The sequence below is a fragment of the Macaca nemestrina genome, chromosome 10 (genome assembly GCF_043159975.1).
Source record: "Macaca nemestrina isolate mMacNem1 chromosome 10, mMacNem.hap1, whole genome shotgun sequence".
Classification (NCBI taxonomy): domain Eukaryota; kingdom Metazoa; phylum Chordata; class Mammalia; order Primates; family Cercopithecidae; genus Macaca; species Macaca nemestrina.
The window spans coordinates 129,102,220-129,117,173 of record NC_092134.1 but is presented as its reverse complement, the minus strand read 5'-3'; positions in this window follow the sequence as shown (position 1 = coordinate 129,117,173).

Genomic DNA, 14,954 nt, shown 5'->3' with positions numbered 1-14,954 from the left:
AGCAGACTGTGTGACCTACCAAGGCCTCAGGGCAATATTAACTGCAAATGAGCTCAGCAGGGCGGGGGCCTCCGCACTGTTGTCTGGGGGAAAAGATGGCAGGGCCACAGCCTCTAATGTGAAAGCCACCTGCAGGGCCAGAAGGCCTCTCTGGAGGCAGAGGGATGCAGCAAAGACCACTCGGCTCTGCAGTGAGGGCTGGGCTGGGTGGTGCCACATGGCTTTCTAATGGTTACTTACGTCTCCAAGCTTGTTTCCTCATCTATAAAATGAGGCTCATAGCATGTGCTATACAGAGTTTCTGTAAAGATTAAAAACAAGACAAAGCAAGTACAAGGGCTTTGGAAACTGTAAAAACTCAATGTCAGATGTCATTATCATGAAAGAGAAACAATACTGGTTAAAAACAAAAGTTTCCTTCTGATGACTATTCCATGGTGTATTTTAGTGAGAGGAAAAAAAATCCTGCCATCTAGAGATAAAATATATACATATATTTTTCCTGCAGTAAGCAAATAGGCTTCCAATAAAAAGCTGACATAGGAGCCAGGAACAGTGGCTCACACCTGTAACCGCAGCACTTTGGGAGGCCGAGGGAGGAGGATCACTTGAGGTCAGGAGTTCCAGACTAGCCCGGGCAACATGGTGAAACCCCATCTCTACTAAAAATACAAAAATTAGCCAGGTGTGGTAGCGCACACCTGTAGTCCCAGCTACTCAGGAGGCTGAGGCAGGAGAATTGCTTGAACCTGGAAGGTGGAGGTTGCAGTGAGCCGAGATCATGCCATTGCACTCCAACCTGGGGGACAGAGTGAAACTCTGTCTCAACAAACAAACAAACAAACAAATCAAAAACTGACATAGGGAAATGTTTTTCCCCCTGGATGGACCTGTCTTCCTCTGCCCTGTGCAGGTCGATCCCTACCAGCCCCTTTGTGTCACCTGGAGAGGCAGCCTTTAACATCGAGAGCCAGGTGCACCTTCTAAGGCAAACCTGACCTATGCTGGCAGGTACTCAGGTGAAGGGATACAGGTTCGTAGCACTTCTAACCTTGCCATGGATTCCTTTGAGAATGTGATGAAAGCCATGGACATACTCAAGGAAAATGCTCTCTTTTCTTCCCTTTTCTTTTCTTTTCTTTCTCGGGGTTTTGCCTAGGCTGGACTGCAGTGGCATGACCATAGCTCACTGCAGACTTCAGCTCCCAGGCTCCAGTGGTCCTCCCACCTCAGCCTTGTGAGTAACTGGAACCACAGGTGTGCACCACCACACTTAGCTAATTTTTTTGATTGTTAGTTGTTGTTGTTGTTGTTGTTATTTTGACAGAGTTTCACTCTTGTTGCTCAGGCTGGAGTGCAGTGGCATGATCTCGGCTCATTGCAACCTCTGCCTCCCGAGTTCAAGCAATTCTCCTGCCTCAGCCTCCCGAGTAGCTGGGACTACAGGAGCGTGCCTCCATGGCCAGCTAATTTTTGTTTTAGTAGAGGTGGGAGTTCACCACGTTGGCCAGGCTGGTCTTGAACGCCTGACCTCGTGATCCACCTGCCTCAGCCTCCCAAAGTGCTGGGATTACAGGCGTGAGCCACCAAGCCCGGCCTAGATTTTTTGATTTTTAGTAGAGATGAAATCTTGCTATGTTGTCCAGACTTGTCTGGATCTCCGGAACTCAAACAATATATTTCTGACAACAAGGGAGAAGGTTCTTAACTTGAGGCCCATCCCTGAGTCCCAGTGTGTGTGTGTGGTCCATGGACACTAGGTGTCTTAGTCTGCTGGGGCTGCCATAACAAAATGCCATAGCACAGGTGGTCAAATAATAGAGAGTTATTTGCTCACAATTCTTGAGGCTAGAAGTCCATGATAGGGGTGCAGGATGGCTGGGTTCTGGTGAGGGCTTTCTTTCCAGCTCATGGACAACGGCCATTTTTTGGTGTGCTCACGTGACCTCTTCTTTGCATGAGAAGGACAAGATACACACATATATATACATGGAAAGAGAGAGAGAGAGAATGAGGAAGCTCTCTGGTGTCTTCTAAGGGCACCAACCCCCATCATAAGGATTCTACCCTTACCGCCTCATCTAAACCTAATTACCTCCCAGAAGCCCTACCTCCTGATACCATTACACTGGGGGTTGAAGCTTCAAATGTGAATTTTACAGGCGCACAATTCAGTCACTGGCACCAGGTTATGAACCCTGCACTACAGAAAATAGGGAGCTTTGCTGGTCTTTGAGCTCATGTGTGACATTTATTTCCTTTTTTTTTTCCCTTTGGGTGAAAGCAGAAAATGCAGGACTAAAAAAAAAATGCAGAATCTGGTGAAACCCCGTCTCTACTAAAATAGAAAAAAAAAAAAAAAAAAATTAGCCGGGTGTGGCGGCATGTACCTGTAGTTCCAGCTACTCGGGAGGCTGAGGCAGGAGAATTGCTTGAACCCGGGAGACGGAGGTTGCAGTGAGCTGAGATCGCGCCACTGCACTCCAGCATGGCCAACACAGAGAGACTCTGTCTCCAAAGAAAAGAAAAGAAAAGAAAAGAAATGCAGAATTAGACTGTGCGTGGTGGCTCACACCCGTAATCCCAGCACTTTGGGTGGCCTAGGGGGATGGATCACTGGAGCTCAGGAGTTTGAGACCAGCTGGGCAACATGATGAAACTCCGTCTCGGCGGATCACGCGGTCAGGAGATGGAGACCATCCTGGCTAACACGGTGAAACCCCGTCTCTGCTAAAAAGTACAAAAAACTAGCCGGGCGAGGTGGTGGGCGCCTGTAGTCCCAGCTACTCCAGAGGCTGAGGCAGGAGAATGGTGCAAACCCGGGAGGCGGAGCTTGCAGTGAGCTGAGATCCGGCCACTGCACTCCAGCCTGGGTGACAGAGCCAGACTCCGTCTCAAAAAAAAAAAAAAAAAAAAAAAAAGAAACTCTGTCTCTACAAAAAATACAAAATTAGCTGGGTGTGGTGGCGCAAGCCTGTAGTCCCAGCTACTAGGGAGACTGAGACGGGAGGATGGCTTGAACCCAGGAGATGGAGGTTGCGGTGAGTTCAGGTTGCGCCACTGCACTCGAGCCTGGGTGACAGAGTGAGATCCTATCTCAAAAAAGAAAAAGAAAAAGGAAAAGAAATGCAGGATGGCAGAGTTTGCTATCTAAAATGTTATCCTTGGGCAGGTACTAAAGTGGGAATTAGGGTGCTGTAGCAGCTGGATGCTGGGAACAAGAGTCTAGAGACCTGGGTTCTAGTCCTGCTTCCCCAGTCAACCAGAATTGGGACCTAAGACACATCACTCCATCTCTCTGAACTTCAGTTTTTTCACTCAAGCTTATTCCCACCTAATGCTACTACTTATTGATGCCATATCATGGCCAGACACTAAGCTATTTCCTCCCTATCCCCCCACCCCAAATATAATTGCCAATGTGTTTAATATTACTGCAAAGCAAGTCTTATTATACCCATTTTACAGCTAGGGAGAAGGTTAAATAGTTGGCCCAAGGTCATATAACTATTTAAAGAACGAGCTGCAATTGGCATTCAGGCTTAGCCAACTCCAGGCTCTTGCTATATATGGTTGTATTGACATTATGGTGATGCTGTGAGAATTACACAGGACAATATGTAGAAAATCTTTTGAAAACCATGAAACACACACACACACACACACGCACATGCACACGTACTGTTATAATTTTGTGGGAAGGCAGCCATACTTCTTCACAATGGGAAAATAAAATTCCCATAGGTCTCAATTCAAAAATTCTTTCTCAGGGGATCTAGACGTGCTTTGGTTATGCGAAACCAAGTAGTCATACTTCTGGGGCCCTCATCTTTAGAAAGATGAAGGTGGCTTGGTCTTCTCCCGCTTCCCCATAAGATCTCTTCTTTCCTCAATACCCACCTTTGTCAGGCCCTATTTACACTGTTCCCTCCCAAGGCCACACCCGTCAGTTTCTTTAAAGGCATTTCAAGCAGTTGTGGTTTGGGGTAGTGCAAGAGAAATAAGGAAATGACTCGTGGGTGAGTGGAGATCCCAATGGCATCCTTGTTCTGCCGCCCCCCAGCCGCGGGCCAGGGTGGCTCGGAGCTGCCGCTGCAGTGTGTCCCTGATGGTGGGGCCCTGGGGTGTTCCCTTAGCAGCATCCCAGAGTCTCTCCACAGGAGTTTCACTCTGGGTTTGGGTCTGTGTTGTCTTTGGAATGAGCCCGTTAGAATATATCAGGCCAGGCACGGTGGCTCATGCCTGTAATCCCAGCACTTTGGGAGGTAGAGGAAGACGGATTCTTTGAGCCCAGGAGTTTGAGACCAGCTGGGTAACATTGGGAGACTCTGTCTCTATTAAAAATTTAAAAAATCGGCCAGGCGCGGTGGCTCATGCCTGTAATCCCAGTACTTTGGGAGGCTGAGGTGGGTGGGTCACCTGAGGTCAGGAGTTCAAGACCAGCCTGGTCAACATGGTGAAACCCTGTCTCTGCTAAAAATACAAAACTAGCTGGGCCTGGTGGTGCATGCCTGTAATCCCAGCTACTTGGGAGGCTGAGGCAGGAGAATTACTTGAACCTGGGAGGCAGAGATTGCGGTGACCGAGATTGCACCGCTGTACTCTGGCCTGGGCAACAAGAGCGAAACTCCATCTCAAAAAAAAAAAAAATTTAAAAATTAACTGGATGTGGTGGTGGGTGCCTGTGGTCCCAAGTACTTGGGAGCTTGAGGCGGGAGGATTGCTTGAGTCCAGGAGGTCAAGGCTGCAGTGAGCCATGATCGTACCCCGCACTCCAGCCCGGGCAACAGAGTGAGACACCACCTCGGGGTAGAGGAGAAAAACATAAAGAACCCAGGCAATATCTTGTATCTGCTGGTGCCACTGGCCCATCTCTGGGACAAGGCTAGAATAGACTCAGCCATGGCCTGGGGACTGGAGAGCAGACTGAGCCTGTTTCTTCACACCCCTGTGGGACCCTACCCCTATCCTTTTTGACTGTTTTCCTTGGGATTCCCTACCAACACACCAAATGAACTTAGCAACCAAGAGAACAGGCAGCATAAGGTGGTAATCGGATTTTCTAACCCAATGGAGGAGACTAAGGACACTTTGATGCAAAGGTGTTTTTTTTGGTTTTTGTTTGTTTTTTAAATTTGAATGTGGCCTGTTTCTTTATTCATTGATTCAGTTTCATCTAAAATACCAACGATACCTGGCACATAGTAGGTGGTTTATACAAGTTTGTGGAGAGAATACATGAACAGTTCTCCATAGTCCTTTTGTACTAAAAAGGAGAGCCAGCACACAGTACGACTCCAATCAGTACTTGGTTCTTACCTCTCTGTCTTCTCTGAGGTGTTTCATTCTTACTTCAGATGCCTCAGGAAACCATGAGTGAGGCTATATTAAAGAACATAATTAAAAACTTCAGGCCACTCTACACTGAAAAGCCAAATATTTCCTCTAGGCTGGCGGGGGGGAGAATTAACTTTGTTTACTGACCTTCTTATCTTGGTAGAAATGCTTTTCTGGGCTCCACGGACTCATCAGGTAAATTTCAGACAAGTTACTTTTCTTTTTATAGGTCTTAGCCCAGCCCACCTCCTTAGGGATATAGGCGTTCTGAGAGCATTTGGGAAGCAAGTTCATTTGAGAACAATTTCAAAAGTGAAGGTGTTCCTTGCCACCCTAAATTGAAATTCTGGATTGTTCCAGTCAATGAGGGTAGAAGTGTTTTCATTTCTCTCACCTTATTTTATTTTCTAGGGGATAAATGTTGTGGCTTGAAGGCAGAGGAAGGAATTTGTGTTCTACACTGGGACTCTAAGTGAATCACCTCACCTGTGAACTATTGCGAAAAAAGCCTATATCTTCAAACTTGTGCAAGATGGTGCCATAGAGGGTAAAAACAAGATGGAGGCAGAACGGTGGCTCACGCCTGTAATCCCAGTACTTTGGGAAGCTGAGGCGGGTGGATCACCTGAGGTCAGGAGTTTGAGACCAGTCTGGCCAACATGAAACCCATCTCTACTAACAATACAAAATTAGCCAGGTGTAGTGGTGCACACCTGTAGTCCCAGCTACTTGGGAAGCTGAGGCAGGAGAATCTCTTGAACTTGGGAGGCAGAGGTTGCAGTGAGCCAAGATTGTGCCACTGCACTCCAGCCTGGGCGACAGAACGAGACTCTGTAAAAAAACAAAACAAAACAAAACACCAAAACCAAAACAAACAAAAAAAAACCGAGATAGAAAATATTGTCATTTGTGCTTCTGTGATATTTTCCCTTTTTGGATAAATGATGATTGATTTATTCTCTACTCTGGGGATTGGCAAACTTCATGTTAACTTCTATATCCTAACACCTGATATGTCACCAAACTCTTGTCTCACCATCAAAGTATTCCATTCCATCCCACTCAGTCACACCAGCACAAGTGATTAGACCATGAAGTAGGAACGAGAATTATTGAGAAATCATTTCCAGAATTCTGTTGGTGAAAGTAAGAGGTGTTTTTTTTTCTTTTTTTCCCCTTTCTTTCTTTCTTTTGAGACAGAGTCTCGCTCTGTCACCCAGGCTGGAGTGCAGTGGCATGATCTCAGCTCACGGCAACCTCCGCCTCCCGGGTTCACGTTATTCTCCTGCCTCAGCCTCCTGAGTAGCTGGGACTACAGACGCCTGCCACCACGCCTGGCTAATTTTTTGTATTTTTAGTAGAGGCGGGGTTTCACCATGTTAGCCCGGATGGTCTCGAGCTCCTGACCTCGTAATCCACCTGCCTCGGCCTTCCAAAGTGCTACGATTACAGGCGTGAGCCACCGTGCCCCGCCAAAAGTAAGAGGTTTTAAAATTTTAAGGGATCATCCCAGTTTCAAATATTCACTCCAGAACTGATCCCATAAGCCTTTACAATGTTGCAACTTTTTTTTTTTTTTTTAATAGAGGTAGGGTTTCGCTCTGTTGCGCAGGCTGGTCTCAAACTCCTGGCTCAAGCCATCTGCCCGCCTCAGTTTCCCGAAGTGTTTGGATTACAGGGTGAGCCACAACACTGGGCCCAGTCTCCCAGAAGTTTTGATTTTTAGGTCTCTTTATCTTTGAACTGCCTCTTGCCCTTTGAGCGTGGCATCAAAATGATTTGGTAGTTCACACCATCTAATCTTATATTTTGAAATATGGTCATTTAATTTAGAAGAGAATTTGGTAATAAGGGCCGTAGTTTTTTCCGATAATAAATACATAACAAAAAGAATTTTCAATGATATTCAAAGTCCCCGAAATTTTGGGATTGTCCTGGACTCTTCTTTCTTTCATATCCCACGTTCTAAGCCATTAATAAATTCTGTGGGCTTTATCTTCACAATGTAACCGGAATCTTGGCACCTTTTATTAGCTCCAGGTACCGCTTTCTCCAAACAACCTTCGTCCCCAGCAAGGCCGCCTAGGCCACCCTGTGCGAGCACACCGCCCCTCCCCATCCGCTCTTAACATTGGAGGACGGAGAGGGAGCTTCCTAAAGCCTTAGATCACATCATTCCTCATCCCCCAGTGGCTTCCCGCCTCACAAAAAGGAAAAGCCAAGCACCTCTCAATGATTTGCAAGGCCTTCCTTGATGTGAACCCGTACCTTCCCACTGCCTCTCTCCACCCGCTCTCCTCCCACTCTCTCCCTCTACCCTCCCCTCCCTTTTCTAGGGCCTTCTGGCTGTTCATAAATACAACAAGGACAGGGCCCTGCACTGTGGGTCCTCTGCCCGGGGTGCCTCACCCTAGATATTTGCAAGGCTCTCTCCTCTCCTGCCTCCAGGTGTCTGCCTAAGTGTCGCCTTCCCACCAAGGCTTCACAGGCCACCCTGTGTAAAACAGCACCTGTCCCTTCAACCCTGCACTCCCTTTTCCCCCTGACTCTGCTTAACATACTTACTTGATTATTGTTTTCTTCCTTCCACTGAAATGTTAGCTGCATGAGGACGGAGACATTGTCTTGTTCACTGCGGAATCTCTACCTCCTGGAAGAAGGCTCGGCACATAAAGATTTTCAAAATACAGTTATTGAATGAATACATATCCTAGTCTCAAGCCAGGGAGTGTAGAACAAACAGGGAGGAGATAAGTAACCACAGAATCCTAAATATTCAGGTGTCTAAACCACATTTCCAAGACAGCTTCTTGCCCGGGTGCGGTGGCTCACACCTGTAATCCCGGCACTTTAGGAGGAGGAGGTGGGTGGATCACTTGAGGTCAGGAGTTTGAGACCAGCCTGGGAAACATGGTGAAACCCCATCTCTACAAAAAAACAACACATAGCCAGGCGTGGTGGTGTGTGCCTATAGTCCCAACTGCTCAAGGGGCTGAGGTGAGAGGATCGCTTGAGCCTGGGAGGTCGAGTTTGCAGTGAGCAGAGATCATGCCACTGCATTCCAGTCTGGGTGACAGAGTGAGACCCTGTATCAAAAAAAACAAAACCGGCAGGGCACGGTGGCTCACGCCTGTAATCCCAGCACTTTGGGAGGCCGAGGCGGGAGGATCACGAGGTCAGGAGATCGTGACCATCTTGGCTAACACGGTGAAACCCCGTCTCTACTAAAAATACAAAAAATTAGCCGGGCGTGTGGTGGGTGCCTGTAATCCCAGCTGCTCGGGAGGCTGAGGCAGGAGAATGGCGTGAACCCAGGAGGCGGAGCTTGCAGTGAGCCGAGATCGCGCCACTGCACTCCAGCCTGGGCGACAGAGCAAGACTCTGTCTCAAAACAAAACAAAACCGCTACTTATGCCTGGAAAGAACACCAACTAATTTTCAGACTGGAACCTTCTCCTGAAATGCTTCCCGTAGCCTGTTTTGTCATCCTTCAGCTTCCTTAGAATTAATTCTACTCTGAGTGCTCTTAGTGATTATTTTATTTTATTGAGATGGAGTCTTACTCTGTTGCCCAGGCTGGAGTGCAGTGCTATGATCTTGGCTCACTGCAACCTCTGCCTCCCGGGTTCAAGTGATTCTCCTGCCTCAGCCTCCCGAGTAGCTGGGACTACAGGTGCACCACACCATGCCCGGCTAATTTTTGTATTTTTGTAGACATGGGGTTTTGGCATGTTGCCCAGGCTGGTCTCAAATTCCCGACCTCAGGTGATCCACCTGCCTCGGCCTCCCAAAGTGCTGGGATTACAGGCATGAGCCACCACACCCAGCCTTAGTGATTAATTTTTTTTTATTATATATCAACCTCTTTAATAGACCTTTTCTGAAAAAAACAACTTTATTGATGTATAATTTATATGTAATAAAATTCACCCACTTTGTTGGGTTTTTGACAAATGCATACAGCTGTGTAACAACCACCACGATAATGATACAGAATATTTCCATCACCCTGACAAGGTTCCTTTGTGTCCCTTTTGCAGGAAATTCTTAGCCCCTGCCCCAGATGCAGACAACCACTGGTTGAATTTCTGTGATCGCAGACTAATTTTTCCTATTCTTGAATTTTATATAAGCAGAGGCGTACAGTGTGCAATCTTTTATTCTCCACGCAGCATGGGAGATCCATGCTTTTATTCTCCTGCTCCAGCATGACAGTTTTTGAGATCCATGTTGTGTGTATCAGTAGTTCATTCCTGTCTATTGCTAAGTGGAATTAATTGGCCCTTCTTTAAATGGAAAATCCTCCCAGAAGGAGTCATAGGGAATCCTTTCAGCCCTTGAACCCTCTGGTATGAATGAGTTTTTTTGGTTGAGCAACCTATGAAAGCACAGGAGGCCGGGCGCGGTGGCCCATGCCTGTAATCCTAGCACTTTGGGAGGCAGAGGTGGGCGGATTGCCTGAGTTCAGGAGTTCGAGACCAGCCTGGGCAACACAGTGAAACCCTGTCTCTACTAAAATACAAAAAGTAAGCTGGGCGTGGTGGCGTATGCCTGTAGTCCCAGCTACTCGGGAGGTTGAGACAGGAGGATTGCTTGAACCCGGCAGGTGGAGGTTGCAGTGAGCCAAGGTCTGGCCACTGCACTCCAGCCTGGGTGACAGAGCGTGAAAAAAACAAAAAACAAAAAACAAAGCACAGGAGTGTTTGTGGAGGTGGCGAGGCCTGACCAAGGGGAGAGGCTGGAAGGCAGTTTTGCCAGCTCCACCGCCTGTCTTTATGCGCCGATTCACAAAGCTACCTTCCTTCTTGCCTTTGGTGCCAGAAATCCAAGAGTGGGTGAGTAAATGTTATTGAAAATCTCCTGGCCGGGCGCGGTGGCTCACGCCTGTAATCCCAGCACTTTGGGAGGCCGAGGCGGGCGGATCACAAGGTCAGGAGATCGAGACCACGGTGAAACCCCGTCTCTACTAAAAATACAAAAAATTAGCCGGGCGCGGTTGTGGGCGCCTGTAGTCCCAGCTACTCGGGAGGCTGAGGCAGGAGAATGGCGTGAACCCGGGAGGCGGAGCTTGCAGTGAGCCGAGATCGCGCCACTGCACTCCAGCCTGGGCGACAGAGCGAGACTCCGTCTCAAAAAAAAATAATAAAATAAAATAAAAATAAAAATTAAAAAAAAAAAAAACGAAAATCTCCTAGGCCGGGTGTGGTGGCTCACACCTGTAATCCCAGCACTTTGGGAGGCTGAGGCTGGCGGATCACGAGGTCAGTAGATCAAGACCATCCTGGCTAACACGGTGAAACGCCATCTCTACTACAAGTGCAAAAAATTAGCTGGGCGTGGTGGTGGGCGCCTGTAGTCCCAGCTACTCAGGAGGCTGAGGCAGGAGAATGGCGTGAACCAGGGAGGCGGAGCTTGCAGTGAGCTGAGATCGTGCCACTGCCCTCCAACCTGGGCGACAGAGCGAGACTCTGTCCGTCCATCTCAAACAAACAAACAAACAAAGAAAAAAGAAAGTCTCCTGAGTGCTAGATGTAAATTACATTTGATGCTCACCACAACCCTGTGAATTCATTGTGGTGAGTGCCCTTTCCTTAGATGAGGAAATAAACCATGATGCTGTTGAGTAGGGTTCAGGCCACTTCTTCCTAACTCTAAGGTTCAAGTTCACTCCCAATTACTTCCTCTAGGTCAGGCAAAGGCTTTTAAGCAGCAAGAACCAGAAGAACAGACTGATTTATGAGGCCTGATCAAAAATGAGGCTGAGGTATGAGCCTTCCTAGCCGCTGGCTCCCCTCCCTGCCCTGAGGCAGCCTCAGACAGAGGGCGAGAGAAGTCGGGAGATTCACGGAGCGGGAAGGAGAATCCCACAACTGCATTGGGTTTCATGTCACTGAACCAGTCTGGGTACTTCATGGGATTCTCTAACCCAGGCTTGGGGTTACTGGTAGCCCCTCTCTGGTTTCAGCGTGGGGGCTTCGGTTTATGAATTTCCTTGGAATTAAGACCCTGGGAATGAGTGCAATCTTAAAGTCCATCCCAGAAAAGGTAAGGAAGGCTGAGCTGTAACCACGGCGTTTTTAAAATAGGCTGATAACAATGAGAGGCCCCCTGAGAGGCAGCGCTGGGGCTGGCCAGCCTGCTGACTGCAAGCGCTCCCTACAGACTGCATTCCGGGGCTTCAGGTGTCATCCCTCACTCTGCAGGCACGTGTTTGCCCTTTGCACATGCCACTCCTGTCCCCATTCCACCTGGGGGCGGGGGGAATGAAACCAAGGCATTGGAGATGAAGCCCTAGAGACTCCTGCTGTGCTAGGTGGACTCTTTTTAGCATGTCACATGCTGGCATATGCAAAAATTTCAAAGGTGTACATTTCAAAGGTGTGTTGTTGCCGTAACAAAGTACAAAAAACAGGGCAGCTTAAAACAGCAAAAACACGTATTGCCTCATAGTTGTAGAGGCTGCAAGTCCAAGATCAGGGTGTAGGCAGGGTGGGTTCCTTCTGGAGGTGCTGAGGGAGAAGCATCCCATGCCTTCCGTCTTGGGTTCCTCGGCTTGTGGCAGCATCACTCCAGACTCTGCCCCTGTCTTCCCAAGGCCTTCTCTGTGTGTCTATCTCCTCTGTGTCTCTGATCTCTCTTCCTATAAAGACACCAGTTATTGGATTTAGGGCTACAGGAATGGCTCTTTCTCTCACACATGGCATTATGACCATCCCTACTTCATGCCTTCAGTGCCCTTCTGCTTCTAAGATGAGTCTGGGGTTCTAGACTCAAGCTGGACACTGGACACTGGCCAGCTGCCTCTCTTCTTGTCCACACGTTGTGCTGAAACTTTCTTTTTTTTCTTAGAGTCTCACTCTGTTGTCCAATCTGGAGTGCAGTGGCACCATTATAGCTCACTGCAGCCTCGATCTCCTGGGCTCAAGTGATCCTCTTACCTTGGTCTCCTGAGTAGTTGAGACTACAGGTGTATGCTACCAGGCCTGGCTGATTTTTTTTATTTTTATTTTTGTAGAGATGAGGGTCTCACTGTGTTGCCTAGGCTGGTCTTGAACTCCTGGACTCAAGAAGTCTTCCTGCTTCAAAGTCTAGGATTACAGGTATGAGCCACTTTGCCTGGTCTGTGCTCACACTTTCTTAACAGGCAGGGCTGACACATGCCTCCGGGCATCCTGCCCCCTCTGCCTGAAATGCCCTTCCTGATCCTTACCCCTCTTCACTTCTCCATCTGAAAAGCCTTAACTCATCCTTTAAGCTCCCCCTCCTCAGTAGGGGCTACTCTGAATTCTGGGGTGAGTATTGACTGCAGCTTTTTGTGCCTGACCGTGGTCCCTGTGCATTTTCCTCGTGTGACACCTAACACAATGCATTGCTTTTGTTTGATTACTGCCCATCTCTCCACCAGACTGAGCTTCTTTTTTTTTTTTTTTTTTTTTTTGAGACGGAGTCTCGCTCTGTCGCCCAGACTGGAGTGCAGTGGCCGGATCTTGGCTCACTGCAAGCTCCGCCTCCCGGGTTTACGCCATTCTCCTGCCTCAGCCTCCGGAGTAGCTGGGACTACAGGCGCCCGCCACCACGCCCAGCTACAGACTGAGCTTCTTAAAGGCAGTTTTCTTTTGATTCTCCAGCATAGTTACATAGAAGACCATCTATAGTTGCTAAATGACTCACTCAATAAATGGACATTCCCTTCAGAGGATAAAGATCGAGTATGATCTTTCTTCTACTTCTGTCGTATTCCCTATAATGTATGGTGCATAGGTGGCTCTCAGATGAGTCCAGTATTGTTTAGTGATTCAATGGAAGAACCATTATTAGCAGGAACCTGGTGGGAGCTGTGGCTCACTGACACTAGCAGCTCCAATAAAGTAATAACCTAAGGAAACAGAATTCCCTTCCGCCTTCCTCCTGCCAACTCAGCTACTTCTTATATGAGATTTAATTGAGGCCAGGGAGGGGAACAAGTAGCACCTTCCTCCTGCCAGTAAAAAAGCAAAGGGAGAGAAAGGGGAAGCCCTAGGCCTGAGATTCTGCAGCCAGGAATTCCAAGGCAGCATTAGGAAGGGGGTCAGGATCAGGACATTGGCAGAACTGTCTGTGTTCTTGCTTCATTCCTGCAATCAAGAGTGGGGTTCATGGTAGTGATGGTTGGTGGGTATCAGAAGGGAAGGGGTCAGCAGGGATTGAGTTCTGGGACTTCCTGAATGAGGCAGACCCAGGCCCATGATCTTGGGCCATAGGCCCCCTAACCCCTGCCCACACTTTGCTGGCCTTGGAGCTGAATGAAGGTCCTCTACATCATCAGACCAGCCTCTCTTTTTGGGGGAACAAGGCACCCTTATTGCAGGGCTCTCTCTTCTCCTCTCCTCATTTCCAGTCTGGTGAGCTTTCCTCTGTGTTGCTCAACAAAGCTACCTGTCACTTTCAACCGGGTGACACTCTAAGGATGATAACTAGAGTTGAGAGTGAAACACGGGTCTCCAGACCCCTGTCCTACTGTTTCTTTCATTGATTCCCAAGAACCCTCAACCTTGGTCTCCAGACCATTTTAACAGGATGAGAGACCTAGGAAGTGAATGATTCCATCTACTGGTCCAGTCTTTCTTCTCCTCTGGGGCATCTCAAAATCACTCAGATACCCCAGAAGCACTCAGCTGTTCCACCTGCCCTAGTCCTCCCTGTCTTCTTCCAGAGAGCCAGCCCCCAGGGACACAGGTGCAGGGCCGGGACTAGGAGAGGCACGCAAGGGGCCTAGAGCTCAGAATTTAAAGGGGCACCCATTCTTAAAGTTGTGGAGCGCCTCCTTGAACTCTGTGCTCTGGGTGTGTCATGGCCTCATCTAGTCCTGGCTTTGTGCAGGCAGGTGTCTCCGTAAAGGGATGGGAGGAGAACAAGAGATTACGAGGAGAGTAAAAAGAGAGTACTAAGAGGACAAGGTGGGACATCCAAAGTCAATGGCACTACTCAGGATGGCTTGAGCCCAGGAGTTGGAGGCTGTAGTGAGGTATGGTGGCCTGTGAATAGCCACTGCGCTCCAGCCTGGGAAACATAGTGAGACACTGTCTCTAAGAATAACAACAACAACAAACAAACAAACAAAGCCAATAGCAAAGTGAAGAACAATGACTGAAGACAGGTTTGGAACAAGCATCCCCACACATGCTCTCTCTGTCACACACCCTGGACCTGCCAGACAGACACCATCCAGAGAACAGTGAACAAAGGAAAGATCAAATACACTCACCACATTCTCATTAGGAGGACCTATGAGAATTAGATCCTCCTAATTAGGAGGACTCCTGGGGAGGGGGTGTAGAGATCCTAGCACTTTGGAAGACCAAGGCAGGAGGATGGCATGAACCCAGGAGTTTGAGACCAGCATGTGCAACACAGCAAGACCTTGTCTCTATAAATAATAAAAAGAATTACTTGGGAGGCTGAGGCTGGAAGATTGCTTGAGCCTGGGAGGTAAAGGCTTATAGTGAACCATGATGGTACCACTGCACTCCAGCGTGGGTGACAAAGTGAGAGTGTCTCAAACAAGATAAAAACAAACAAAAAAATTAGCCAGGTGTGGTAATGCACACATGTGGTCCTAGGTACTTGGGAGGCTGAGG